This window comes from Mustela putorius, unplaced genomic scaffold (genome assembly GCF_011764305.1).
Source record: "Mustela putorius furo isolate JIRA1106 unplaced genomic scaffold, ASM1176430v1.1 tig00004066_pilon_pilon_pilon, whole genome shotgun sequence".
Classification (NCBI taxonomy): domain Eukaryota; kingdom Metazoa; phylum Chordata; class Mammalia; order Carnivora; family Mustelidae; genus Mustela; species Mustela putorius.
In genome coordinates this window covers 44,684-69,563 of record NW_025422197.1, presented here as the reverse complement: position 1 = coordinate 69,563, position 24,880 = coordinate 44,684, and the positions used below count along the sequence as shown (strand labels likewise).

General features: G+C 45.9%; 1 pseudogene; it reads right to left on the bottom strand.

Moving 5' to 3' along the window:
- Window positions 1-4,654: 4,654 nt before the first annotated feature.
- LOC123389893 lies at window positions 4,655-19,407 on the bottom strand (annotated as a pseudogene).
- Between the last annotated feature and the right edge of the window lie 5,473 nt (window positions 19,408-24,880).

The window sequence follows — 24,880 nt, the reverse complement described above, 5'->3', positions numbered from 1 at the left end:
GATGGGGAGTTTCTCTGTGTCTCCTTGTTTCTGAATGGTTGTTTTCGTCCCCAGATTGGGGAAGTTTTTAGCTATTATTTTCTCAAAATAAACTTCCTGTCCCCTTTTTCTCTCAACACTTCCCTCTCCTGGGGATTTCCTATGATACAAGTGTTATTAGGTTCGATGCTGTCACTGAGTTCCCAAAGCCTTTTCTCATGATCCATAGTTCATCTTTCTCTCCTCTTCGATTTGAGCCTCATTATTATTCCAATCATTCTATCTTTATAACCACTCATTCATTTTTTTCCTATGATTCTTCCATCCTTGTGGGTCATTCCATCCAGCCAGTTTTGAATCTCCAGTTCATTGGTCTTTTTTCATTTCTGTCAGGTTGGCTTTTTAACTCTTTTTATCTCTGGAGTAAAGGGTCCCTGAACTCTTCCACTCTTTCCCTAGCCCAGTGAGTCTTCCTTTTGTTGGTTGCTTTAAATTCTCCCTCACTCATGTTACTTCTATATATTTTTGCTTCAATTTCTGGCCACGGCCTATATTTATTTATTTATTTATTTATTTATTTTAGTGCATTTGGGATGAAATTCCTCCATGTGACACATTTTGTCTAGGTCTCTGCCTTCATATGTAATGTGAGAATAGATAGCCAGTTATGAATTCCTGCTTCTGAGAGCAATGGCTTTATGAAGAAGAGAGGTCATGCAGTGTCCAGGGCCTGGCACTTCAGTGAGTGTCTCTGGTGTGTGTTTGTGTGTGCACTCTGCTGGAGTGTTTTTGGCTGATCTATCTTTCAGGGGTAATGTTGTCTGTGCAGCAGAGGCTCTCCCCCTCTGCCTGCGGGTGGTCAGTGTTTTGTCCTTTGCCAGAACTGTGGTGAGTTTTAAGCACGTGTGCTCTAGCCCTGCTTGTTAGATGAGAACCTGATACTACCTACCTGAACTGGAACTGAAGCGCTGAAGAACTCTCTGGCTGGAAGATTGTGTTGTGGGCAGGGGTTTCTCTTCTGGTCTTCTGGGAAGGGAGGCCCTCTGCATTGGGACTGGAGCAAGTTTGAATGAGAAGGATGTCTCTCCAGTGTGCAGGGGTGTGGGGCTTTGGTGTAAGCAGGTTAGGCAGCCAGTGTGTGGTGCTGTGTTGCTTCCTGCAGGTGGCTCTGTGTTTATGCTGTGGGTCAGGGGAGGGAAAATAGTTTCCAGCCAGCTTCTTTGTCCCCAGAGCAGCATCTCCACGAATACTGGCTCTCAGGGACACACTAGGAGAAGAAACAAACAAACCCTCCCACTGTGTGTCCCAAGGTGCTTCTCAGATCACTGTTTCCACACTGTCTGCCCTTCAGGTCCTTTGCCTGCCTTCTCTTCAGGAGCAGGGCAGTGCCCCCCAAGTCTATTCCCAGCCAAGCCCCACTGACCTCTAGAACTCCAGCCTTTAAGCCCCCTTGGTTGCAAGAATCATGAAATTCAGCAGCACTCTTGCTTTCCAGGCCAGTGGCTTTGGGGATGCATTCTCTTTATGCGTTTCTCCCCTGCATGCTCCTCTCTCTTACCCTTCTCTGTGACCACAGCTCTCACGCCCCTCTGCAGCACCCAGGATTCTTTTCTCTCCCCTAGTCCATGGATCCCCACTTCCCCACTTACCTTTTTGGATGTGGCCTCGGCTTCTCCCTTTAGTTGTGGAGTTTGTTCTGTCAGTCTTCAGGGTCTCTTTCTGGGGCATTTAGGATGATTTGATAATTATCTAGTTCTGATTGTGTGCGAGGTGAGCACAGCATTCCCCTACTCTGCTGTCCATCATCCCTTTGTCTTCTCCTACTCATGGATTTTTTTATTTTTTTTGAGCCACTCTCTGTGTCCCTTGTGCCTGATTCACTGTCCCCATCTCTTCATTTTTGGCCTTGCCTGCCTATTTGTGTGTGATTCTGTTTCTGGGGTATCCCCAGGTTTATTTTTATTCTGTGTCTTTGCCCCCCTGCAATCCCCTTGCATCTCTGGATAGATTTCCTTTGTCCACCGTGTCTCTGCCCATTTTGTTTATGTTCTGTGTGTCCGTTCCTATGTGTCTAGGTTTTCTTTGTTCCTATCTTGATCCTTCCAGACATGATCCTGTGTATCTGTTCCCATTTCTACCTTGTATCCATATGGCTGTGTTTGTGGATTCACATCCCCATGTCTACTTATTCTGGGATGTGTATGTGTGTGTGTGTGTGTGTGTGTGTGTCTTTCTCCTCACTCCTTTTCTAAATTCTTGTGTCCCTATGTCACAGGTGTCTCCACTGTACCTGGGCCTCCAGCTTGCCTGTCTTTATGCCTCTCTGTTACCTAACCTAACCCTAACCCTTAATGTCTTGGCTGGTGTTGGTCCACAGTTTTGGGTGTGTCTGCATTCCCATGCTTTTGTCACTGGATCTCTGAGTATATAAAAGTTTGTGCTCCAGTTTGACTCTTGGTGTGGCTCCTCTGCATGCGCCCATGTCCTTGGGGTCTTTGTTACCAAGTCTTGGTATAAGTAACATCTCTGTTTCTATGATTTTGTAGATCTGTGGTCTTGTGTCTCTGTTTTCTTCTCCCATCCCCTATCCCATTTCTGTCAGTTACCATGTCATCATGTCTCTATGCTTCTACTTCTTCAACCTTGGTATATTGGGCTATGGTTTTGACCTATGTCTCCCTGGTTACTTCTGTGTCCTTGTGTCTCTATGTGTCACTGTGTGTCTCGTCTCCTCTGCTTTTGTGTCTGGGTCTTTGTGAATATCTCTGTCTCTCTCTCTCTCTTGCTCACTTTCTCTCTTCTTAAGACTTTTTTTTTCAGTAGTTCAAGGAGAATTTTCTTTTCTTTTCTTCTGTTTCGAATTTTTATTTAAATTCTAGTCAGTTAACATCACAGTGCAATATTGGTTTCAGGAATAGGTTTCAGTAATTCATCACTTACATACAACAACCTAGTTTTTGTTTGTTTGTTTGTTTGTTTGTTTGGTTTGTTTTGTTTTTGAGATCATCTCTACATCCCAACGTGGGGGGCTGAACCCACAATCCCGAGATCAAGGGTCACGTGCTCTCCTGAGTGAACCAGCCAGGAGCCCCAGAAAAAACTACTTAAATGACTGAGGGAGTTACAGATATTTGATGTGAAGTCTGGAGTGTTTGGGGGAGGGTGGGGAAGGACATCTGAGCCAAGATCTAAGTTGTGATCTAGAATTTGAGTGGCAATGCAAAAGATGAGCATGGTAGACAGGGACCAGGGCAGGTAAGTTCAGAGCAATTATCAAATAGAACAGCTTGAGAGAGGTCCCATAGTGGAGTTGGGGTTGAGGCAGGGCCCATTAGGGAACGGAGAGGAGGCCAGGGTTGGGGGGTGGATAGAGTTCAGAGAGTGAGTGGGAAAAAGTGAGGTCAGAGGGGTATAGGATAGAGGGCAGATCACGTAGGGCCTTGTCGGGTATAAAAAGAACTTTGGGCTTCATTCTAGGTAAGATGGGAAACTCTTGAGGGGGGTTAAGTGGGAGCGGGACATGAAGTAATCTTTGTTTTTCAATAATCCTTTTGCTGCTGAGGAAGGATGGCAAAAGAAAAAAAAAAGAAGAAAGGAAGAAAAGAAAGAAAGGAAGGAAAGAAAACAAGCAAGCAAGCAAGAAAAAAAATATCCCGAGAGAGGGAGCAGGGAGACCAGTGAGGAGAATGGAACAGTTTTCTATGGTAGACATGATTGTAGTCTGCCCTAAGATAGTGACAGTTGAGGTGGTGAGAACTGGGTGCATTTAGCAAATATGTCAGAGGCAACATTGCCAAGAATTGAAGATGGATGGGATATTGGCAGGTGGTGAAGGAAAGGGGCATGTCAAGGATCTCATGCCCAAATCTGTATCTTGGTGACTTACTGCCACCACCAACTAGTTCTAATCCTGCCCTATAATGTCTCCCAAGAAATGTTGCTCTTCTTAGGAAGAGAGAACAATGGAGTGGTGGAGCACATTCAGTCTGCAACCAAATGATGCAGGCCCAAATGATGCCATCCAATGATGCAGGACGCCTAGTTGTGTGACACATGGAATAAGTTACTTCAGTTCCCTGCACTTCAGTTTCCCCATGAGTAAAAAAATGCAGGTATCCACAGGTTGTGTGTGTGTGAGTGTGTGTATGTGTATTAAATGAGGGACTAAAAAAGCAATATATAGACAAGTACCTGCACATACGAAAGGACTAAAAAATGTTAACCTTTGTTACTTCACAGTCTTTAGGAAATTTAAGGATAATTGTTATCTTTTCCAATTTGTGTACCCCTCTCCTTAAGCAGGGCTATATATAGAGCACAAAAGAACTAATCAGACCTGCCTTACCCAGTGATGCCTCCAGTTAGAACCCTGTATCCCTACCCTGTCCTGGAAACATGAGCAATTCTGTTGTCCAACAGAGCAAATGTCAAAACCACAACTTGATCAGTTTCTTCTGTTTCGCTTTCCCAGTCTTAATATCCCTCCTCTCTCAGGGCCTCTAATTCTGTGCTTAGGTTCTAAGGCCCAGAGAGGTTAAGTATCTGATTCAAAGTCTCAAAGCAAGCAAACAGGCAAACTGTCATCACTAGAATCTGCAGAAGCTTTGTACATTCCTAGTTCCCGGAGCTCTCCATTCTTACCTCCTCCTCATGGCTTGACCTCTTGCCCGTGGCACTAACCATCTTCATCAGGAGTGAGGAAGGTATAGAAAGCTGGTGTGTTCAAGGACTCCATGATCATGGACTCCACCATTGACTTAGACAGCAGCTCTAGCTCCTCAGGGAAATGGAGCAGGCTGGCCACCTCAGGGAGGATGCTAGAAGGCAGCAAGACTGGCACATTTGGGGGCTGCCTTCTGGCATAGGCCTGGAGCTGCTGGAGAGGCCCATTGTTGGGACTTCTGACACAAGTAGTCCCAGAATTTGCCTGGTGTTTGGGGGGCCCCAGCAGCAGATCCTGCTGAAGCCAGAGCTTTCTCAGGGCAGCAGAAAGGGCAAGGTGGAGTCAAAGGGAATTGGGGAAGGGTGCTCCAAAGACAGAGGTGGTCATGGTCTTGCTGGGACTTGCAGGACTTGAGGTTGTGCTTGTGAATGTGTTTTGGATCCTGAGGAGGTAGGGGCATTGGTCTGACAGGTCTGGGGGATAACGGGGGTTTTGGGTTTATTGGGGATTGGGGTGCTAGGTTTGGAAAATGATAAGCTTGGGTAATTTTGGGGAGCTGGGGTATTAGAGTTAAGAGGGTGGTGGGACTGGGGTGCCTGGCTGGCTCAGTGGGTTTAAAGCCTCTGCCTTCGGCTCAGGTCATGATCTCAGGATCCTGGGATCGAGCCCGGCATCAGGCTCTCTGTTCAGTGGGGAGCCTGCTTCCTCCATCTCTCTCTGCCTGCTTCTCTGCCTACTTGTGATTTCTGTCTGTTCAAATAAATAAATGGGATCTTAAAAAAAAAAAAGAGGTGTTAGGATTTTAGGGATGTTAGGTTAAGAGGATGCTGGGTTTAGGGTGTGACAGATTGTTTGGGGTCTTGTGAGCAGGAACCTTTGGTCTAGTTTTGTGATAAGTGTTTGAAGACCTGAAGCATGGAGACTCCAGGATTGGCCTGTGGCAAGCTTTTGGGTGACTGTGATGTGAGTATCCCAAGTTGGGAATGTGATAGAGCATCCAGTTTGGGTTGTGATGGAACACCAGGTTTGGAGGACAGTGGAATATCATGTTTCACAATGCCAGCTTTGGGCTGGGATGGGGTGCTAGGATTCAGAAGTGGGACTTGTGTCTTGGCAGTCATGGGTAATAGGGTACCAGGATTCTGGTGTGATGGCACGCTGGGCTTCAGAAGCAATAGGGCACCAGAGTTTGAGGGCCAAAGGTAGCAGTTTTTGTTCTGAGAGTTGGCTGAACCAAAGTGCCGGAATCCTGTTGTGTAGGATTTGGGGATTTGGGGTGTGCTGGGGTGGATAGGGTACTTAGTGTCCTGACCCAGTGGCTCCAACTCCTTGGAACTGGACATAATTTCTGTAGAAGCAGGAGCCATTGGGGATAAGTAGGACCTTGGTTTCACAAGCCCTAATTTGGGAGAGACCTTGGGTAACAAGGCTGACGGGGCTGTGCCTGTCCCGAGGCCACGTCTGCTGGCGGATGAAGGCATAATGGTGCCCTAGTACAGCTGCAGTGGAAATCTGTGATCTGACCTTCCCACTTGCCTCCTTGGGCTGCACCATGACCAGTGAAGTCAGAGGTGTGACAACATTGTTTTCAAGGGACAGCTTGAGGACTTCGGTGGCCAGCAGGCGGCGAGCAGACTTGGAAGCATCCCTCAGCCAACTCTCCACTGGTGGTGTAGGCCCAGAGGCAGCAGGTGAAGTGGGCTACGTTGTAGGCCCACTCCCCTGGGACACCAGAGTTCTTCTGGCTCTGCTGGTGGCTGCCCCACTGTGGCAGGCTACAAGAAGCTGACTCTTGGGGCCACAGGCTGCCAGGTGGATGCCAAGTTCCTGCTTTCCTACCTGCCTGCCTGTGCCTGTCCTGCCCACCACCAGTTCTGAGCCACGAAAATAATGGGGAAAAGGTCCAAGGGGAGGCCCCAACCAAGCCTCCCAGAGGAGGGGAGGCTCTCCCTTCAAGAATGCACGTCTGCCAGCGGAGGAAGGAATGGAGATCTCCTCATAGAGGCCCTTCAGCTGTAGGGCTGCATCAGTGCCCTCATACGTGCACCAGGCTTCTCCCTGGTTCTCCAGGGGCAGGTGACACAGCAATGGGAAGTCAGCCTCATCCCTGAAGGCCAAACTAAAAAGGGACACCCCTGTTGCCCAGTGCCTGACAGATGTTGGAGAGGATCACCCTAGGGGTCATCACACTGGCTATGGGCTCCGCATCTGTCAGGAAGATGATGAGACGGATCCTCCTCACACTGCAGCCCTGACCAGTCTTCTGATTGCTGTGGTTTAGCAATGCTATGCTGTAGCAGAGCTGCACTGATGTTGGTCCCTAATTGGGAAGCAGACCGTGAGACCATCTTTTCTAGTTATTTCTATCCCCATTGCAGACACCTTAGACAACCTCACCAACCTCTCAGGCTCAGTCATTTCTCATCTTTGCTCAGGCTGTTTCTGCTGCTTATCCTTCCCAACACTCCTGCCCCCCACACGGGTTCCCTGAGATCTGACAGTGGGGCCCACATGTCCTTGGCTTTTATCACTTCCCTGTCTCAGACTACGATTTGCCTGTTTCCTGGGGGGATATCTAATTCTCTAGTCAGACAGGCATCTCCCCAATGATAGCAACCCCACCTCCATGCTATAGGGGAAGGAAGGGCTGAGTTTACCAGAGGTGGCGGGTCGGGGAGACTTCAGTACTTCTCTGAGAGACGATTGATCAAAAGCCAGAATCAGGGCAACAGCTTGACCAAGTGCTTGGAAATACCTACATAGATTATTGATTTTTAAAAGTTTTGGCAAATTTTTCTGAGTATGTGCTTTAAAGAAACGCAGGGCCGAAGAGGAATGTGCCCTAAAATACATAGTGCTAAGTTCTTTCAACTAGGAAAGGGGAGGCAGAAGGATGAAGGGACATATTTGTATAAAATATAATAGTGATGTTTCAGGTATTGTGAAAGGTGAGGTAGATGGGGGAACAAAGGGAGCATTTCAAAAATTCCCCATATCTGGGGCACCTGGCTGGTTCAGGCAGTAGAGCACGTGACTCTTAATCTCAGGGTCATGAGTTCGGGGCCCATGTTGGGCATGGGGCCTACCTAAAATAGAAAAATAAATAAATAAAATAGATAGATAGATAAAAAAAGGAATTCCCCACATTACCACAGCCCATCCATTTTAGTGGGTAGGTCTACACTTACGACCACCAGCTTCCATGTGACCCAGGTAGTCCTTGGTGCTGTGGATATTCTGGATGCTAGCTAGATGCTAACCAAGTCAGAAAAGGTGATGGTTTAGAAGTGGTCGTTGACCCGCGCGCCACCCAGGATCACGTTCGTGGCCTTTTCAGTCTGTGGGATATGGGTGAAATGAAGGAGATGGACCAAGGCTGGAGGTCTTGCTCAAGACTAAAAAGTTACTTCTATACAAGGTACTGAGGCCTAAGTGTGGTATGGTTTTTAAGACTCTCTGACTCCGGCACTCCGTAAGTCTAGAATTCTCGGGGTCAAAATGCTACAGGCCCTATGGATCTAAGCCTAGAACTGCTAGCCACATGTAGCTACTTAAATGTAAGCTAGTTAGAATTAGAAGAAAAAAATTATGAATAAACTGTTCCTTTACTTGCAGTAGCTACATTTCAAGTGCCCCAATAACCACACAAGGGTTATTGCAGAGCAGTGGCTACTCCTGTATGGGACACCTCAGAACTTCAGAACTTTTCCATCATCAAGAGAGTTCTATTAGACAGTGGTGGTCTAGAAGGTTGAAGCTCCATGCTTTCAGGGTGCTAGGGCCCTATGTGTTCCATGGTTCCCGGACCCCATGACCCAGGATTCAGTGATTCCAGGACCCTAAAGCTTAAGACCTTTATGATTCTGGGTCTTTATAACTTCCTTTAAGTGACTTTGCAAGCTCTGGTTCTGCCCTGTGTAATCTGTTCTTTTACCTCACCTTCCATTTCTTCTAGGCGGATCCTCTCCTCAGTCCCCAGATAAACCCAGATCCCATTCCCCCACCCCCAAACTTTGCTCTTATTGTGCCCTTTAGGTAACAGACCTTTCCACTTCCCCTTTACTTATTCATATCTTCACTGCTCCTTCTCTGGGCAGCCCTTCCTTGATTGCTTACTCTGACCCATGCCCCTTGTACCCAGATAGTCCCTGTCCCAGATGGTTTGCTCGCTGTCATATGTAGAATGTTTTCATTTTCCACACTGATATTGAGCCCTCTGAGAACAGGGCTTTCAATACTTCTCCCTTTTGGCTCCCTTATCCGTAACAATACCTAGCATAGGTCTAGGCACATTAGAGTTTCAGGGAACAGGGAATGCAGGTCCTAGTATTAGGTACCTCTTTACAGGGCACTTGTTATGTTTCAGGCACTGTGCCAAATACTTAGATGCATCAGCTCATTTAATCGTCATAGCAACACAATGGAAAAAGATACTGATATTATACCCATTTTATCAGTGACAACACCGAGGCTCAGAGAGGCAGAGTGACTTGCTCAAGGTCACACAAACTAGTCACTGATGAAACCACGGATGCAAATCCATATTTTGGAGGTGTTAAACATTATGCCTTCCAAGTTTTATATTGTTATAGATTTCAGAGACCACAGGGAATACCACTTGTGACCCAACTTTCTCTACACCTTAAAAACCTGATAGATAGAAGATGCCTTGAATGCTTTCAAGGGGATCAGAGTCTTTCCTGCCACAGGATGAGCTCAGGGTAGAGGTCACACATTCTGGAATAGGGAGCTGAAGTCTTCCTCAAGACTGAAAGGTTATTTCTCTACAAGGTACTAAGGCCTAAATGTTGCATGGTTTTAAGGATTTAGCCACTCATTCTTGTTTTCATTCAGAGGACTGAAACATAGAGCATGATGGCCCTTCCTGAGAATCTCCCACTAACCAGAGACAAATCGTGTTTTTAGAAGTATGTCATTTAATCTATTGAGATTTTCCAGCTATCTGTCTGTTATTGATTTCTAGTTTATTCCACATGGTCTGAGAGCATATATTTATTGTATGATTTGTACTCTTTTACTTTGTTAGGGCGTGTTTTACGGCCCACGATGTAGTCTATTTTGGCAAACATTCCATGTGAGCTTGAGATGGATGTGTATTGTGTTGCTGTGGATGAAAGTACTGTGTAGATGTCAATTATTCAACTGATTAATGGTGCTGTTCTGTTAAACTCTGTCCTTACTGATTTTGTGCCTGCTGGATCTCTCCATTTGTGATAGAAGGGAGCTGACGTCTCTAACTATAACAGTGGTTTCATCTATGTCTCTTTGCAGTTCTAACAGTTTTTGCCTCATGTCTTTTGACATTCTATTGTTAGGTGCATTACACATTAAGGATTGCTGTGTCTTCTTGGAGAGCCATTATATAATTATAGTTATATAAGATTTTTTTTTCAGTCTGAAAGCAGTCATGGTTTATTAACTGGCCAAACTGCGGAAATAGTGATGGCAGATACCTTAGTTTATCCTTCTAATAAGCTGTTCATCTGGTCTTCCCTATTGCCAGCAACTGCGCCTCCCACAAAATGGGTGATCCTTTTCTTCGTTCCACTTCATGGAGAAGATAATTTGCAGGGCCCCTGGAAGTTTTTTGGTTCTTTGAAATACTTTACAGTAATACTTTATAGGTCTTGTGAATCAGATCCTCCATGCAAACAATGCCATATTTACCAAGAGATCAACCAGTGTGTTATCTGTCAGGGATATTGTGCTTTGTTTCTTTAAACAACGCATCTCCTTATCCCTGATAACTTACTTGCTCTAAAGTCTGTTTCATCTGAAATTAGTATAGCTGCTTCAGCTTTTTTGTGATTAGTGTTCAGAATGGGATATCTTTTTTTCCCATACCATGACTTTTAGTCTATCTGTGTCTTTTTATTTAAAATGGGTTTCTTGTAGACAACACAGAGTTGGGTCTGCTTTTGTTTGTTTGTTTTTTGTTTGTTTTTGTTAGGTTCCGTTTTGTTTTAATCAACACTGATAGTCTCTGTCATTTAATACGTGTATTTAGACCATTCATGGTTAAAGTGATTACTGTTATGGATAGATTAGTATTTGACATGTTTTTAACTGTTTTCTATTTGCTACCCTTGATTTTCTTTTCTTTTCCTTCCTCCCTCCCTCTCTCCTTGCCTGCCTGCCTTCCTTCCTTCCTTCCTTCCTTCCTTTTTTCGGTCTTAAACTATTTTTCTGTCTTCTGTGGTTTTAATTGAGTGTTTTATATGATCCCATTTTCTCTTGTCTTTTAGCAGAGCCATTATGGTTTTAATGTTGTTGTTGTTGTTGTTTTTTTTTTCTTATGTGATTGCCCTAGAGTGTGTGTAATCTGCTTTTACAACTAATCCAAGTCCACTTTCAGAAAACACTATACAGCTTCAAGTACCTCATGGAAGAATATTTCCAATTCATCCTTCCTGGCTCTTATGTAACATTGCTGTCATTAATTTCACTTATCTATAAGCTGTATTCACTGAACACATTATTTCTATCACTATTTTCAGCAAACTCTTTTTGTTACATCTATTAATTAAAAAAGAAAAGAGTTTCTTTATCCATAATTCATTCCTTTCCTAACACTCTTCCTTTCTTTATGTAGGCCCAAGTATATGAACTACACCATTTCCCTTCTCTCTGAAGAACTTCTTTAAACATTTACCTGTGCAAGGCAGGTCTACTGGCAAAAAGTCCCTCAATTTTTGTTTGGCTAATAAAGTCTTCCTAAACTCATTCACGCTGGAAAGACTATTTTGCTGTATACAGAATTCTAGGCTGGTAGTTTTTGGGGGGTTCCTTGTTTTGTTTGCTTCTCTTCAATACGGTAAATATTTCGTTTCACTCTCTTTTGTTGCATGATTTCTCAAGAGAAGTCCAATGTAATTCCTATTCTTGTTTCCTGTATAAGTAAGGTGATATTTTCCATGGGCTTTTTTTTTTTTTTTTTTAAGAAATTCTCTTTGATTTTCTGTAGTCGGAATAGGATATGCCTATGTGTAGATTTTTTTTTTTTTTTAATCTTGCATGGTGCTCTCTGAGCTTCCTAGACCTGTGGTTTAGTGGCTGTCATTTATTTTGGAAAATCTTGTACCCAGTAATCCTTCAAATATTTCTTGTGTTATTTTCTTTCTTCTCCTCCTGGTGTTCCCATTACACATATGTGATACTTTGTTAATTGTATACAGTCCTTGGATATTCTCCTTTTTTCTTATTTTGTTTTACATTCTTTCTCCTCTTTGCTTTTCGGTTTGGGAAGTTTCTATTAACATATCCTCAGGCTTAGTGGACTTGTTCTTTGCCCATGTTCAGTCTCCTAATGAGCCCACCAAAGACATTTTTTCATTCCTGTTATGGTGTTTTATATTTCTAGCATTTACTTTTTCTTTCTTAGGGTATCCATCTCTGCTTGCATTACCTGTCTATTCTTGCAGTTATCCACTTTTCCCATTAGAGCCCTTAGCATATTAGTCATGGCCACTTTAAATTCCAGGTCTAATAATTTCTCTGCCGTATCAGTCTGGTTCTGATGATTGATTCATCTTTTTGGACTGTGTTTGTTTTGTTTTGGTTTGTTTTCATTTTAGCATAGCTGATGTAAGTTTTTGGTGATGAAATGTGAAAGCAGACATGATGTATCACGTAAAAAAGATCCCTAGGTAAATAGGCCTTTGGTGGGAGATTCTATGTTTATCCGGCCAGGAATTAGGTTGTGCTTGCTAGGTGCTAACAGTTTCATGTGTCAGAGGCAAAAATTTTCTTTTAGAATCCTGTTTTTGACTCCTCTATTGTCTTGGGTTGCTTGGGATAGTCTTTCTTAAAGACTCTAAGCTTCCAGTTCCATCAGCTATAATCTCCTGTTGTTTTGCAGGAGTGCAGTGCATTGTGGTGATATTGTGTGGGGGGGGAGGAGAAGAAGCATTTCATAGTTCCATGCTAAAAGACTAAGGGGCAACTATGCCCCTGAAATATGACCGCCACAAGTGCTCCTCAGCTTTTTCCTGACCTTAGTTGGGATGGGTAGGCTAGAAAAGTTTGGAGTTGGGTATAGCCTTTCCCCTACACTTGAGACTACAAAAGACAGCTTTCAATATTTCCCTTCCCCCAGTTTGGTTACACTCTGGTATCGTACAAGTTAGTAGACTTGGGCCCCATGGGCTCTATGGTTCAGAACTTTAAGGCTGTGTACTGCTCCAGGTCACTTGGACTTTATCATTCTCAAGTCCCAGAGTATTGTAGTTCAAAATACTGCTTCCGGAACTTTATGGATTCAGGCTCTAAACTCAAAATCTCTTTGGCCTATGGCCCCAGTATTCCATTTTAAGGGTGCTCTGTAGAAGGGCGACAATATTTTAAATCTAGATGGATCCGGGACTTTGTAGTTTCTAAACACTACAATGCCAGTGCACTGTATTTTTCTGGCTTTGAGGTAAAGTAAACAAAATGAGACAAAACAAACCTGTGGCCTCTGGAAGGTTCAGAGTCTAAATTGACTATGGTTTTTCCTTTTTATACTGTTGACTCGGGTTTTTATGACACCAGAGTTCTCCAGCTTGAAGGTTCTATGGCTCTGGGCCCCTTGGTGATCTGAAGTTTTGTGGTTAAGGGTCCTGATGGTTTACAGCCCCCCATGTCCAATGTTTCAATGTTCCCAGTATTCTGTGGTTTCAGGTCTATGTGGCTCCTGAATGTGCAAGGTACCAGGACCCCAAGGGAGGGCTTGGCCTCTAAGATCCCAGGGTCATGGGAGGGTAGAGTCTCTGGTCCCAGGGGACCACTGTTCCTGTACTCTCTGCTTTCTGAGCCTTCTAAAACAAGAGCTATAACAGGTCTGACGGGGGGTCCTTGTTACCTGCTTCATCGTGGTGCCAAACATTGAGCCAGCCACTTGTATTAACAACAAATACCACGTTTTTCTTGATAGGTGGGAGGCTTCTGGGCGCCAAAATAATGAATAAAATAGCCCTCGTAAATCTGGACAAAAAGAAGTGAAACCAACAAGAAGTAGGAAAGGCAGTCTAAATCAGGTCCCCCTCTTATTCTCCGGCATAGCACCCTGTGCCTTTTTCCTTCCTAGGCCTTCTCTTGCTTCTAGTTAAATAGGCATCTGTGAGATTGTTTGTTTTAAATGTCCACTCCTCTACCAGAGCTGTGTCTCTGCTGTTCAGGGTTTTCTGTCAGCCAGGGCGCGCCTGCCCCAGAACTGTGGAGTGTGAACGAAGGGCTGGCTTGTGGCCCAAGGCACTCAAGGATCAGGATCTCTGTAAATATGTGAGTTCCTGTTCATGAGAGCTGACTTGCACAGGACCCTGAGGGCCCCTGGGGACATTTTGCCTGGGCGCTCCAGGAAATGTGCAGTATTGTTTTAACCTCCCTTTATAGAGTGGAGCCAGGGGCCCAGCTCCATTGCTGCCAGGGGCTGAGTTGTTTGCAAGGCCTCCCTTCTCTTCCTTAAGCCTCCTTTCTTAGCTGTTGCTGGGCAGAGAAGTAGGCCAGGGAAGGAGGGAGCAGAGGCTGGGTGAGCTGTTTGTTCAGAGGGGATTGGTTTAGACCAGGTGCAGATGCCTTGGGCTGCCCAAGGATGTGATTGGCTTGCTGACCCCTTCCCCCCCCACTCCATCTCCCCTCTGCAGAGCTTGGGGGCTGGAACAGATGAGGGGAAGTGGGAGGCGGGATGTGTCCCTGGGGGCCAGTGTCAGCTCAGCCTAGGGAAGTATGGGCGCTTGCTGAGGGTCATGTGCTGCTCAGTAGCCTGAAGTAAGCTCTGCTGCCTTGGGACAGCCAGCTTTACTCTCCTCTCTGCCATTCAGGCGCTCTCTGATCACAAGCCTGGAATCACATTATCTCCTGCTCTTGCTTTCAGGGGGAAAGAGGGAGGATAAGGGGAGGACATCTTGCTCTTTCCCTCCACCTCTAGCCTTTGAGTTAATTTCACACGTGCATGGTGGAGGCTCTGTCTCCACTTTCTCCTGACGCTCTACAGCAGTTCTCAAAGGACCTGGGTCATCCACCATACCACTGCCCAGGCCCAAGGCAGAGCCCAGCTGTACTGAGATTTCCTGCTATAACCTGAAGCAAGTGAGGAGTTTCTGGGGAAAATCACATTCCTATCTCCTCATGGTCCAGGCTCCCTGGGTGGCCTCACACCTCAACCAATTCCTATAAGCCAGAGGCATGACCCAGGTTCACCACCCTCTCACGTTCCCCTCAGCTGCCATGCCACCTCACTTGGAGGAAAAATGTTTCCTTTCCTTCTAATGAAGAAAAACTAAATGGCCACCAGGCCATGTCCCCTTGGGATTTTCTTACTGCCCACACCCACCCTTGCACAGGGTTCACACACCCATACACCTCTTCCTCTATTAAGGACAAAACAGTCTTGTCCTGGACCCCATGCCCCTTCCCTCAGCAGGCTCCATCACCTCCTCCGCCAGTCAGACCCTTCTCTCCAAACTGCCCCCACACAAGCTCCTGGGTCTTCTTTAGGATATGGAAAGTGTTGTGTCTTTTCCACCCACTAAGACAATCCCTCACTGATCCCAATCCCATCAAAACTTAAAACCATCTTGCTCTCCTCCCTGTAGCATACCAAGGTAATGAATCACCAACTGCAGTGGTCGGTTCACGTCCAGTTTATTCCTCTCCACACCAACAGACTGGCTTCAGCCCCCGCCACACACCTGACTCCTCTCTTAGTTGGTTTCCAAAAACTCCAATAGGTGTATTTTGATTCTTTTTTTTTAATTTACTTTTTATTTTTTTTATAAATCATATAATGTATTATTAGCCCCAGGGGAACAGGTCTGTGAATCACCAGGTTTACACACTTCACAAAGCATTCACCATATCACATACCCCTCCCCAAATGTCCATAATCCACCACCCTATCCCTACCCCCTCCCCACCGCCACCCTCAGTTTGTTTTGTGACATTAAGAGTCTCTGATGATGTTGGTCTCCCTCCCGATCCCCATCTTGTTTCATTGTATTCTTTTCCCTACCCCCTAAAACCCCCAATGTCGCATCTCTACTTCCTCATATCAGGGAGATCGTATGATAGTTGTCTTTCTCTCCTAATTGACTTATTTCACTAAGCATAATACCCTCAAGTTCCATCAACGTCTTCACAAATGGCAAGATTTCATTTCCTTTGATGGCCTGCATAGTATCCATGGTGTATATATACACCACATCTTCTTTATCCATTCATCTGTTGATGGACATGTAGGTCTTTCCATAGTTTGGCTATTGTGGACATGGCTGGTAGAAAACATTCGGGGTGCACGTGCGTGTTTTTTTGATTCCTTATCACAGACTGCATCCCCCTGATGTATTTTCACAACTGGCGATCACTTTTTGTTCCCAGAAAGGAATCTTCTGTCCTGGAAAACTCAGATGGCAAAACGTCTCCTTACTCTCCGACCAGTTCATCTGGCCCATTTGATTCAAGTCTCTTACATGAGTTCCATTTTCTCTAAGCAGTGCTTTCTGATTTTTTTTTTTTTTCAGTCATGGGGCAAGCAAAGAGAATGATTATGCTTGTGTAACACAATGGAGGGAAGTGGTGGCGAGATAGAGCTCGGAGCAGACTGCTGCAAGCTGGTGGAGCTAGACACCCAGAGGAGCTGAGGAGATCAGTGGTGCTGGACCTTAGCAGGTTGCCAATCGTGGATCTGCTCTTCTGGCTCAAACACGTTCTCCCTGGGTCGCTTTCCCTAGCTCTTGTACTGTCAGTCCCTGAATCTCCATGATGACCCAGTACCACATCTTTCTCCTGTCCAATGTTCTCCACTCTTCCCCTTCCACAACTGCATATCTGATCACTGTTAGACCCATTCCCTTTGCACGTCTGAAGATGCTTCCAACGTATTTTGCCTCAAACAATAAATTGCTATATTTCCCCCATCCTGCCTTTGTGTGACTTTGTCCTTTACAGACCCTATCATCCACATGGTCACTCCAGATACAAACCTGAGCATCACCCTTGAATCTTCCTGTGCCCCTCACTCCCCACATCCAACAGCTACCGATTCCTGCTGGTTTAATCTGAAGGATATATCCCCAGGCCCCACCCCTCCTCTCCATTCCAGACTAACAAAACCCAAATTCAAGACTTCTTTCTCTTTGGTTTCTGCTCCTTCCTTTTGCGGCCAGTGCATCTTGGCAGCAGATGCTCAGTCAGGTCTTCCTAAACTCAAACCCAAATAATGTCCTTCCCTTTCATGGCTCCACTTGTCACCTTCAAGACATTATTCCATGTTCCTCGTCACACCCCTGCAGCACTCGTAGCCTTCGGTCTCACCTCTACCATTTCTTGTGTCTCAAATGACATTGCTCCAGGAACTCCAGCCTACGTGAGGCTCCCTAAAACCACCCCTGGATATTTCCAGCCTTCATTCCCTGTATCGTGCAGGCCTCGGTTGGCTAGAGAATGTCTTCCCCATTCACAGCCCTCTCTCCCAAATCTTGGCATCCCATTTTTGCATTCTTTCACCCAGGTCAGTTTTCACTTCTGCCAGGGAGCCCAACTCCCTGACACCTTCTTCCCTCATGATGGCATCCGTCCCCAGGCTTGTGTTGTCATTGACAGAGAACTTTTCATGTGTGTGTGTGTGTGTGTGTGTGTGTGTGTGTTGTGTATGTGTGTGTGTGTGTTGTTTCACCCAGAGACAGTGAATAGGATCTCCGTTGTGATTCACTTCAGGGTTCCCAGCAATCAGCCAGCAGTGGGCATTGAAGCAGATTAGGTACCCAGGGCCGTCCCAACTGAGTGAAATGAAGGGGTGAATGTGCAGGACTTGAAAGATGGGCAAACCTCAAGCAGGAATGGGAGGTCAGTGGAGGGATTCTTGGTATAGCGGATGCAGGAGTCAGGGCACACAGTAAATGGGAGTAGTATCTGTCTTGCTATTTAGTGCCTAAATTCCAATTGTTCTGAATATGTTTCTGCTCCAAGGCAATGGTCAAAAAGGTAAAGAATGAGATGCAGACAAAAATACCTCAATTTAACACACCCACAGGATAGAACAGCAGGTTAAGGCCCCTGCTGCCACCTACTGGCAGGGTAACCCTCAGCTCTTATTGGAGAGGGAGACTTATTTGACTCCCCCTCCGCAAAAACAGGCTGTACCATTACCTCTGTGCCTTTGCACACAATGTTCCCTACATCTCTCTGCATCTGCTATTCCCTCCACCCCAACGACCCTGGCAGAGGTAGAGTCTCTTCTATTTTTCCCAGGCTAATTTAAGGGCAAACTCCTTTAGGAAGGCTTTTCCTGGAACCCTCCTCAGTGGTATCTGTGCATAACCCATTACAGATTTATATGCAGCATTTAGAACCGTTTATGACTTGCCACAGGTCTATGTATCTGGCTTCTGCTTAGGGGCTAGGATGTTCCAAAGGAAGACTAGGGGTTGGGTCCACCTTCATTTCTGAGCTCCCAGAATCAGTGAGGACAGGACTGGGTTAGAGTAGCTCTGCTTGGTGGTGATGTATCCAAATATGAATGAATGAGTAAATATGTGCAGGGGGGGGAGAGGTGTTACCAAAGCACTATATTAGCCTAGAGCAAGACGGGGAAAAAATTGTCAACAAGCGGCTGGGATCATCAGCAGAGAGGAGACATGGTAGCATTTGAAGCAAGATCTTCAAGGGACAAGGACCAATGGCGAAAGGAGGGAGAAGAAAGCCATTCCCAGGGCAAGCAGAGAGTATGAGCAAATACTCAGGCACAAATGAGTGGCAAATTCAGGTGTTTTTAAAGAAAGGATGGACGTGGGCGGTGGTGTGGTGTGTGGGGGCAGATGGAGGGTGGTTCGTTCGTGCTGCAGGTGGTGAGAGATATGGCAAGAAAGGAAGGGGGGGGACCCAGACATCTCGGGCAGCCATGCAATCGTTTGTCAAGCCAAGGGTCTTGGATCCATGCTGGAACCTCATGGCAGAGGCAATGAGATTTCTGCATATTCTTCATGAATGTGTGAGCTCAGAATTAAGGGCTCCCTGTTTGAGGCAGATGGCTCAGGTGAGGCAAAAAGAATTTTAAAAACTTAGAGACGGCACATGAAAAGTGTGAGGGAACATGAGAATATCAGAGCTGTGCCGAAAGTGTGAGAGCCCCATGAGTGGGAGAGACCCATTAATGGCCAATGGTTCACTTTCCAAAAGGACTGGTGAAGAGTGGGCTATAATTTCCTTCAACCAAGAGTTGGATTTCATTTCAGGGTGCCTGGGTGCTTCCAGCTGGGTTAAGCATCTGCCTTCGGCTCAGGTCATGATGGTAGGGTCCTGGGATGGAGCCCTGTGTTGGGCTCCCTGCTCAGTGGGGAGTCTGCATTCTCCCTCCTACGTTCTCCTTTGCCTCTCCCTCTGCCACGCCCCCCACCCTCCTCCTGCGCTCATTCACTCTCTCGCTCTCTCTCGCTCGCTCTCAAATAAGTGGAAGAGTCTCGTAAGAAAAAAAAAAAAAAGCAACGGGTTCATTTGGAGTTTTATTCAATTTCATGCAGTTCTGAGTCTCCAACACACTTTAGAGGAAGAAGCGCATGTGTCTCCTGTGGTGTGTACAAGTCCATGGGTCCCTATACATCATTCTGTCGGTGTTCACTTGTCCTCACTGATCTCTAGGGAAAATCAGATGAGCAATTTGCATAGAAGCCAGTTACTGGCCAGGCCTGTCTGACTCCAGAGCCAGCTCTGCAGCCTTCCATTTCCATTTCCATTCCACCCTTCACCGGCACATCTCCAGCGATGCCCTCCATGAATCCAATGTGCTGCTGCGACCACAAAGGGGGCCATGGTGCCCTGAACTGGAAAAGGCAGACTGGTATGGCAGGCTGGTGGCCGAAGGTGATATCAGACCAACAGTATCTCTCCCCTATCAATCATGGTAGATGGGGACGACGTCAGGGGGGGGGGGGGCCTCACCTGTATGGGTGGGACGGATTGAGAGGGGTTGCATGGAGGGCTCACCAGGCAGAAAGCAGAAAAGGGATGACATCAAAAGGGGCCATATCTGAGCATGGGGAAAAGCAAACCCTGAACCACCCGCTGCCTCCTCCTGATTACCGTCACACCTTCCACCTTGACCAAGATGCTACGAATCCTCTCCAAATCACACGATTAGGCGCCATACTTCTCTGCCTCTTACAGCAGGCCCAGGCTGACCCAACCAGCCATCACCACAGCCTCCCAGGCGATAAGAAGTCTGAAACCTCCAAACCCACCAAACCTGGGCCTGTCTCAATTGCCATTTCGGCCCTGGGCCCAGTCTCTGGAAGGAGTTGTCCTGTCTCCCCACCGAGACCAGAGACCGGGGGCTACTCCCACAGAGGGCTGTGTGGTGTGTGCTGTGGAGAGAGAACAAACACGGAAACGTGGCCTGAGTCCCCTCCCATCCCCGTAATGCTGTGGAAAATGGCAGTATACGCAAGGTTCTCCTCGGGATAGAAGTTCATGTGTTTTCTGACACACACAGCCCGCCACCCGCCTTCTGACTCTCAGAAAATCACGTGTGTGAAGAAGCTTTTAGCGCCTCATGAAATCACAGATGATTTTCTGGTCCCGGATGTTTGCCGAGCAGGCCACAAGATCAGCTCTTCTGGAATTCCAGCCCAAGACAAATGTCCATTTAGACATGTCCCTGTGCCTCCCTTTTTCCAGAAAATGGAACCTTGGGAATTCTCGTCCGCCCCCTTCTTCCTGCTACAGCTGTCAGGAAGCTTAGGGGCAAACTGAGCCCCCATACTCTCTGAGACTTCTGCTTACATACATTCCCTTGGCTTCCTTCCTTTCAGAGGTCTTTGTTCTGTTTTTTCCCCACAGGATTGGCTCTACCCTCTGCTTTAACCTTTAAGGAGAAGGGGGAGGGAGCTGCCATTTATAGCTTAGGGCTTAAGAGTGCAGGCTGCAAGGACTCAGATGCTCCCTGTGGGCCCCTAGACAAGTTATTCACACTCTCTAAGCCTCAGTCTCCTCATCTGTAGCATGGGAATTATAATAACTCTTATTTCATAGACAGCGTTTGTGGGGATTAAATGAGACCATTCGTAAAGCACTTGGAACCATACTTGGTTCTTAGTATGTGCTCAATAACGCTAACAATTACAGTTATCATCACATCTTCATGAGACTCTGCACCAGTGATTTGAAGGAAGGCATTTTCTCAAATTCTCACAATGGTCCTGGGCTGTGGATGGCATCTCCCCATTGTACTGGTGGGAATAGTGAAGCGGAGCAGTGGAGTCATTTGCCTGAGGTCCCACCTTAGGAAAAGGTCAAAGCCGGGTTCAGAACCCAGGTCTGTGTGTGTCTTTATGTATGTATACCACCCTGCCTCTCTGGGTCAGTAGGCTCAAATGAGGCAAGGCCTCCAAGCTAAACAGTTTGGTGAGGGTGGTCACATGGCATGAGTGGTTTCTCTGCGCCTGTCCATTCATCTCCCAGAGGAGGTGGGTAGGCCAGCTCAGTGGTTTTCCAATCTGCGGTACACAATTTTCACCTGCAATGGGTAAGAACATAGATCATGGGCCCCTCCCTATTTACTGAGCAAAATCAGAAAAAAAGGGTGGGGTCAGGAGCAGGCATCTGTATTTTAAACAGCTCCACAGTGATTCTGATTGTAGCTAGGCTGTGGACTTCAAACATCTGTCGATGAAATTTTTTATATTTTTTTATGGTTTTACCATACGGACATCATTATTTTTGTTTGTTTGATATGTTTTAGACTGAGCCACCACAGGTGCTCCAATTTTTTTTTGTTGCTGGGTGTTTGTGTTATGTTAGTAAAATACACTACACTCATTGTTTTTTGATTTGTAAGTTCAAACAAGGCTGGCAGCCAGGACAGTTCTATGGGGAATAGGAGAGGCCTGAAATGGTATCTCAAGGGCAGCCTGCACTTCACATGTTTTCCCAGTGCCCTTGCATTCTCAGTGGTTTTCATTTGAGGAAATAGTTGTTGGCTTCTGCTACCCTTAGTGGTATAATATCAAAGGTTATAGATCACCTATTCTGTCATTCCCTCAGTACACATCTTACTGTCCAGAGTCGATCATTTACTTCATTTATTCATGTGTTACATTCATCCACTCCATCCTTTACTCAACATTCATTACTTTCCATTTCATTCATTCTCTCTGGTCATCAGAAGTATTTAAAAAAAAAACCACGATGGCACATCAGTGGTAAACTGAGGATATCCATTAGGAAGGACATAATTAAGAGGTGGGTAGCGTTAAGCGACGTTAAAGGGATGGCCATGATACCCAAGGACTAATCAGCTAAAAGTCATTTCCCTCCAAAAATTGAAGGACAAGGGACTAGGTTATAAGAAAGAGGTGAATGAATTTTATAAATGGGGGACATGGGCTTGCCCACAGGAGTTTATGGCCATTGTTGGTGGGACTCAGCAAGGTCAAGAGACAACCAGGGGTAGGAATACATGAGAATAAATACTTAGATTCTCGGATCTTCCTCATCTATGCAATTTGTCTTGTTTGCAGAATCAGGGAGCCGGACAGGATCAATCAGAAAAGTCATTATCCGAGGGGCATCAAAATAGGATAGATAGGGTTCAAGAGGCGCAAATGGAAATAATGAAAGAGAAGCCCAGTGAACATTATACTCATGAGCTACATTGGTTCCTGATTGGGGAGGCCAGTAATCGGTTCTAACATCAAGATTCTTCCTATGTGAGCTCAACTTTACGTGGGAAAATGGAGTGCCAGGTAAATCCAGTTTGCCACAAAAGTCTAGGATATAGGAAACAACCAAGTTCACAGGGACTCCATAAACTTATGCCAGGCATGGTTTAAGAGTGAAGATCAACTTCAGAGGTTCACGTCAGAGGTTGACTATGGGCTCTCAGCTCCAGAGCAAGCAGGTAGAAGGACAAAAGCACCAAAAGGCCTTGCGGAGCTGGCCCAGCCGTATACCCTCCTCCTTCTAGGCTGGGGTGGGATGGTACAGCCACGGCCTACGTCTTGGGGAGGACTCAGTAAACAGGGTAAACATCAGGGTTTCTGGTACACACATGCGTTTCCACCTAATCCGCGCTCTATCTTGATCTTATCCTTGATGAAAGGTTCCCATGTGATAACCGCACCTATGTTTAGCTTGGATTGGCACTTCAGGTTGCCCAGGTCTGCTGCTCCTCCAGCCCCATTAAAGTGAGCCATCCTCACCCCTGACTGAATGGTTTCCCTCCTCTGTCTCTCACAATTCTGTCGCCCTCGTCTTGTGCAGTTTCCGCCAACCTGAGGATGCCCTCCTCTGTCCAGCTAGTGACAATCACATGCACCTGACAGCTTGACCTGATATGCCCCATTATTGATCGATTTTTTCTTTACTCAGGCTGATGTCACACGTCCACAACCCCGCTTCAGGCCGTCCCATGTTAAGTACTTGTCACCCAAAACAGTTTTCATCCTTTTTAACTTTGCCCTCTATCCTTACCCACTCTCTTCTATGGCCCAGATCCGGATGGTTTGGTATAGGAAGCCTTCCCCTGTCCTCTTCTGCCTTCCCAGACCCAGTCACTTTGCATGGTGTTCCAATATTTCCCAAGTTCTGGCCATCTCTGGACTATGGCTTGAATTTTCTTTTTTCCAGCCCCAAGCACTAGTAAACTGCACATTACGGTTATACAAATAAAAAAATAAGCACAAATGTTCCTTAGTGTTTTGTCCTGCTGCCTGCGCTTGTTGTTACCACAGGTCTTGTTCTTGGTGGAGGGATGGGCTTTTTTTTTTTGGGTAAAAATCAAATGGGAACTGAGGGGGCCGGAAGAAGGGGAAAGCACTCTATTATATGGGGCAACATGTGGCCACAGTCAACAGCACCATCTGCTCCGCCAAGTGTTGGTCACTCAATCCACACAACAAGCCTCTGTGGGGTAGGCCTTACCATTTTTAACGCTTTTTATTGAAAACTGAGGCTGAGGCACCAAGGAGGAGGGAAGAAAAGAGCATCAAAAGGTTATTATAACACCGTAAAAAAAGAATTGCTAGGATTGAAAACCAGACTTTCTTCCTCTGACTGCCCCTAATCTCCCCCCCTGAAGATAGTGTAGTGTCCTAGAAGACCAAGGCGCAACTGCACGGGAAGGGCTTGGTCCTCATGGCTACCGTTCTATAACTTGCAGACTGGCAGGCTCCCTTAAGGGGGACGCAGGACATTTCGTTCACCACCCATCATATCCTCAGAGCAAGCAATAGAGAGGTACTGGTGGCTCACCCTTTCCCTATGGCACAACATGTTGGCCAGGGGTATATTGATTGGGGCCAGCTATGGCTTTTGCCCCCAAGCGCCATACCCAGGTGGGACACATTGGCCATCTCCACAATGCAGACTGCCCTTGCACATAAATGTGTGGGTGTACAGGTAAATGCCTGGCACCAAACCTCATACTTTATGTGCACCAGGGAACCAAGGAAGATTAACAATAACACTTTCCCACTGAGTGTCACTAATAATTTAATCATAGAAGATGTCAACCCAATGGGGACATCTAGGTGCTTCTCCATCCACTATTTTTCAATGTGATGCTCACAGGACCAGGCTGTGTGGAGCTAATGTTGTTTACACCTACAGGTAGGAGATCCAAGCCGAGAGAGAAGAAGGGCTGTTGTCTTAGGTCACATAGGGACCATGTAAGGAAGCTTTTAGAACAGTTTACGTTTAACCCCATGTTGCCTACCTCCCCAGTCAAGGGCTCCTTCAACCAGAGAACACTGACTGCTGACTCATAATCCATAATCAGGACATGTGTACATAATACCTATATTTAAACATGTCTGCTATTGTCTATTGCAGTTGTGCTTGATGTTCACCACACACCATCTGTGACTAATAATAAACATGCCTTTGCAAAAGAAGAGTGAATCACTTGCTCATTTGGACTCATAGTTTCTTCACGGTTTCTCTTGGTGCTGTCATTTTTTTCCCTCATTGGATTGGTTGTGTGTTTGAAAATGGGACGCTCTGACATGACCCATGAATTATTGTAGTCTCTTAATGCATGTTTGTTTAATAAACAAGTAAATGTCTGAGTGAGTTGAGTGGGTGTCTGTGACAGGATTGGGATGCCTATATGGAGCCTACGACAAAACCCCAACTGGAAAATCAAAGCTCAAGCCTCTAGAGTTTTGAAGCAAAAGTCATGCACTTTGTCAAATAATACTCTCCTTTTTTAAAAATTTAATTTATTTTTTAAATTTATTTTTAGCATAACAG